The sequence below is a fragment of the Dermacentor variabilis genome, chromosome 10, assembly GCF_050947875.1.
Source record: "Dermacentor variabilis isolate Ectoservices chromosome 10, ASM5094787v1, whole genome shotgun sequence".
NCBI classification, from domain to species: domain Eukaryota; kingdom Metazoa; phylum Arthropoda; class Arachnida; order Ixodida; family Ixodidae; genus Dermacentor; species Dermacentor variabilis.
Genome location: NC_134577.1, coordinates 11,209,287 through 11,215,118, shown reverse-complemented (window position 1 = coordinate 11,215,118; position 5,832 = coordinate 11,209,287).

Here is a 5,832-nt window from a genome sequence, read left to right as displayed (position 1 = left end):
ACACTGAATTCGTGAAATCTGACGCGCTGATATATAAGAAGAAGCCTTCCCGTTCAGCATCGAGGGTCAGGCCCACTGCAAGGCGCCGAACGAGCAGAAAGTGCTCGGCGGACTGGACGGCGAGCGACGGCGGAGGCCCGCGGCTGCAGCCAAAGTTGGCTGCTCAACTTGCGGAACAAGCAAACCACTTGCCATGCACCGTGCTTGCGCATTTCTTTCGGCTCGATCGTCAAAGGGCGTGCCTGGCCATAGGAAAGGCGTTCGCCATCTGGCAGTTTGCGAGGGACACCTCTGCGAGGGCCATCACTTCCGAACGACGGCGTTTATGCGTTACCGTTCTGCGGAAGAAGCGAATTCTCAGATACACGCCCTAGGCTGGTGTCGACTGTTTATATATCGACATGGGATCCCAAGTGTGAACCCGAATACCTGTTGAGAACGGGCAGCTCCGGCATAGCAGTTGCGGGCCTCACGCTGATCTGTGTCTGCGGAGGCCGACGAAGGCTGGAGCTAACGGGTGACCTATAAAGAACCAATTGTGGCTGCGTTTGTGGTGTGGGAGGGACGCTACCGTGCCTGAGACCAATGAACAACTCCTGGGAAAGACTGCGGCCGAGCTCAAGACCAACGAACAGCTGCTGGGAAAAATTACTGCCAAATTCTGAACCAGTTGACAATTTCTGAGAAATGGGAACCATCAGTTGATTGGAGATTACTGTTCACTGTTTTTAGAAATTCAATTTTCAGAGAGTATCCAACTTTTGCAGAGGGAAAAGAATAAAAATCCGGCTAATTTATATTGCTTGTCTGTAGAGGTTTTCAGAGTACGTTGAAAGTAGGAGAACAGATGCTGCGTTGCGAATAGGAGTTTCGAAGCGTAAATACAATTACGTATAAGACCACATAATAGCAGTCGCATCAAGCTTGACAAATTTAACTTTGAATGTTTAAACTGCTAGCGCAATTTAGTCTTGTTTATTCAATAATCAAGCATTAGCCGTACGCTAACACATGCGCCGTTTTTCTCCCCCGTTGCCTTCGAAAGTTTTCGATGTCTAGTGAACGACAGTGTCGTCATTATGACAGTCAAAGAAGAATGCTGGGCTAGCGGGTAACGCGTTGGCAAGGTGCTGCGTTTTGCCAAACAGGTGGGTGCGGTAATCACCGATTGAGGGAGCTCCGCACGAATTGGGGAAGGCCCGCGTAGCAGGGAGCAATTCGATCACTGCAATACGTATATCCCCAGCATACGCGATGCAGCCACACAGGGCTCTATTCCAGGCTTACTTGATATAAAGAAAAGTGGCATGTGCACTATCGCTTGACCTAAACGAGTCCTTGTCGAAAATTGTACAGCTCTATCTAAGACAGATGTCTCATTTACATGCGCGAAGTCTGTGGTCGTGTTTGACGATAGCGGTGCCCAATGATTAAGATTTTGCGTACTCTACGCGCGACGACTGTTTCGAACATCGTTGCCTAGTCCTACGTCCCGCGTTAATCCTGTGTGTATTGTCTCACTTCTTCCCACCTAAATTGGGCGCCGATAAATCATGTTCGTTATGTTATGCTCTGACGATGTATGGAATTCCCAATTACAGAGCCGCAGCCCACCGCCGTTCTTCTTTCGGCTTGTGCAGTCAGCCATTAGAGCTGTGCCATTGGATCGTCCACGTGTGCCATAGGCGTATTACGAATCGCAGGTAATAATAGCATGACAGAAAAGAAAGCTAACACATTTCCTTCTTCTCTCATTTTTTTTTCTTTCTTTCGGAGCCACCAGCTGCGAGATACAGGTGGTCGGAGCGCGCTGCTGGAGAGGGCCTCCACGTGTGGCTCTTGTGCGTGTATACTCCTCAACGACCTGACGTTATGATCCCCTCCACATAAGCCGCTGTTTCTCGCGTATCTTACGGAGACAAAGGGTTGTTATGTAAATCGGAAAAAAATAATAAAATGTCCAGGGTAGTGCGAAGCGTGTCGTCTACGCGTGTACGTGATCCGGGAGTCAAAGCGGCAAAAACGCATATAAGCACTGCTACGTCTCACATCTCACCCCTGAGGGAGCGGGTTTGGCTCCGAAACGTTGGGTCTTTCAAATAAATTTTAATTAAGAGTTTTCCGCCTCTTTAATTCATTTGTCCCCAACTATAGGCAAATATCTGCCGAATGTTTACCTTTGACATTGCAGACATTGCAGCGACACGCACAAACGGTTTCGTAAACTCGCCGAACCACGCCGCCAGAAAAAAAAAAAAAAAAAGAAAAACGTGGGTTGTCAAGAGCTTTAACTTTGCCGTGAGAACTGTTTTCTTGCGGCCATGCATTATAATCTTAAGAAGATCGTTGCAGACGTGTGTGATGTGGTATGGCGCTGGAAACTACAAACGGGCTACGTATGCCAGCAGCCGAAGTTCCAGTGCGGCGTCGCGTATCTACCGGAACCATGGAGGAACGAAAAAGAAAAGGGAGGGAGCGTGCTCTCAACTTTTGCGAGTCAATGCATTCCGATTACGTTCTTCGTATCTTTCTCACTTTCTGCGACATGCAAAGCGCACCAGGAAGGTCTGCAGTCATACAGAGAGAGAAAGAGAGAGAGAGAGAGAGCAATACGCAAATAGTTTACTGCAAATTCCGTTTCCTTCCCATCCTTCGTACCCCGACCACGTACACCTCCTCACCACAAATCCGCCTACAAGCACTTGCACATAGACTTTAAAAACAACTAAGAAACCGAAATTGTTATGTTAAGTACTTCCCTTGTACTTGTCACCTTCTCCGAGTTCGATTAACGAAATAAATGGATCTGAGTAAAGACGTGCTATCAGCATAAATTCAGGCGCGAACAAGACGATAACGACTAGAATATGTTCTTGCCTATCCAAGTTCAAGCGCGTTCGTAATCTTAGCGTAGTTTAGGCGCATGGAACGTGCATATAAGTCTGAGACTATACCATGGTCAGAAACCGTCTGCGGTATGATCGCACACATCACGCCCACGTAATCATGCATAACAGGTGTTTTGATCAACAGGTCTGATTAATTTGTACTGATGGTATGCATCGGGTAGTGTGCTAACTCTCGAAAAGGGAGTAAAAATATTATTCGAGCAGTGAAGGACTGCACAAACCTGTTGCCCGCACCACTTTATGCAGTGTGCACTTCTGGCTTGTTCCGCTTTGGGGTCTGTGAAACCTCAGGCTAAATAATTGTCGATACCCTTCATTGCACGGCGAGACATGCTATACCCCGTGCATTAAATATGCAGTGTCTGCACGGTGCATTTATGCTATTATACTCCTAGTCATAGATTCAGGGTTCAGAAACGAGAGATAAAAAAAAGGAGAGGGAAATAAAGACGCCGGAAACTTGCGTCTGTAGTTTCTTTGCAGGTTGTGCCTCAATGTAACTCAGTTAAATCATACGTAAAGGCAGCACGGAAACTTAGTGTAGCAGATCACGCTCCATTAATGCAAACAGCTGTCTGCAGTTGGCCCTGGAAACTTCACTCAGAATTAGCACAGTATCCCAAGCTTAGGAACAAACATCTGGTCAAGAAGTGTACAAGCCACCGTTCTGTTAAAAGAAAACGAACTTAAATTCAGATACTGCGTTACGTTAGGCTTTTGCCGCAGACTATACATTGCAGCATGGTCAGCGGAGACTCTTCATTGCTTCATGTGTATTGTCGTGTGCCCAGCGTCGTGATTCACTGGAACAGCAACGTCGTTCACGGCTCCTATAAGGCGAACGCGATGCACCGTTATTTCTCGCTGGCAGCGTAGCAGAGAAAAATCGAGGGTGCTTTCGAGAACCCGTTGCGCGGCGAATTCTAGTCAACGGGCGCGCTGTGTTTGCCGCTCGCTCGCCTCCTTGTTTTCTCGATCGCCGCAGTTGCCAGGCTCGGCATATCGATTGCCGCGTAAATGTCATCTTGGCCACCGGTGCGTGGACCCGTGGTGATCAAATGCGCTCTCGGTCGCTGACCTCCGCGGCTGGCGTGGCTTTTGGTTCCTGATCCGGCTGAGGGACTGGGTGACGTAAAAAAATGGAGAAACGAAACGTCATACGCATTTGATGTGGAGTTATTAAAAAAAAAAGCCTCTTTGCATTGCTATGACTCAAAGGATTCGGGATAGCAAGTTCAGGTCTCTTGTGCACACGGTGTCGCTGACGTACAGTGTGGTTCACTTTTAAAGGGAACACACTAATGTGCGGCTCTGACTCTGCTGGCGCTATAGTTGCAAGCACCGGCGCACTGCACAGATCTGTAGGAAATTGCTCTTCACTCTCGTGTTCTCTTTAGCAGATGCTCAAGAATCGGCGATTCAAGTGCTCGCTGAGAAACTCGCGCTAAGCGTCTTAATGCATATCCTCTATGTAGCACACACTCGGAAAGGGACATCTGCATTTTCTGCTTTCCTGATGAGACTTATGGCACACAAAAGGCTTCACACAAAATGACACGAACAAGTGCAAACACTAAGCTTCTAATTTTGCGCGATTGCACATCTCGGATGCACACATGACACACTAGACGCCTCGCTAACCAGTATACACGTACATTGCCTTACCTATCCCGTATTCCGAAGCATATAAACATGTAGGCAAGAGCTTGACGAAAGGTCGTCTAGCCAGGTACCATAACGAAAGTCAACGTAACGAAGGTCAAGCCCTACGCACGTGTTTAGGGCTGCCTCGGTGCACTTCAACAGCAGCAACAATTGCCATCGCGGGAGACCATATGCTCCAGAACATGTAGCTGTCGACTCTCTCAGAGCGCACATTCGCCATCTGTCAAGGATTCCCGACCATCATTTGACCTCCCTACCAGCCGAGAGACCTCAAGCGACCTTTTCAAGAGGGATTAGCGCTCATCAAGAGTACATACCGTCATCTTTTACACCGGCGGCGAAGCCTTCATATCCCCTGTGGTGCCTGTGACAGCCTCAAGTGAATTTTGTTATTCCCGGAATTACAAATAATTCCAATCATCCATCGCCGGCTCTGAAGCAACCTACGCTCCTATTACTGCACCAGACGTATAATGATCACATACATATATATACCGATGGTTCGACCTCAGCTATACCAGCTCAACTGCCGCGTTCGTCGTTCCAGCTAAGCTGGTTACAGTTAGATTCAAATTGTCACACATGACTACATCTACGTTGGCAGAACTTGCAGCTCTCCATGCCGCTATTACGTACGTCACCGAAGAGCCAACAGAGAAATAGGTCGTATTTTGTGATTCTAAGGCAGCTCTTCACAGTATCAAGTCTGCATTACACCACAGAACTTACGAGCAGATATCTGATATCAGGGAAGTGCACCACCATGCTCTGGAAAGAGGGCGCACCATCATATTTCAATGGATTCCTGCTCACTGTTGCATCGTCGGCAACAGCCTAGCTGACAAGGCTGCCTGGTCTGCCCACGAAGATACCTAGACGCGTCCAACACCTTTGGCGAGGTCGGACGCTGCCAGTGAACTTCGCATACTTGCACGCAAAAAGTCACAAGATCTCTGGAGTTCAAGTGCCTTCAATTGCCGATTACGTAAACTGGACACCACGCTACGGCTACAACTGCCATCTAGCCTTTCCTGCGGCGAAACAACCTTGCTGTGCCGCTTGTGGCTAGGAGCGGCGTTCACGAACGCATACTCCTATCGCTTTAGAATGGGCGAGAGCCCGATGTGCGACTCCTGTGGGTGCTTGCATTACATTGCTTGTATTACGTTACATTGCTTGCATTACATTACATTACATTGCTTGCATTACATTACATTACAGTGCTTACATTACATTGCATTACAGTGCTTACAATACA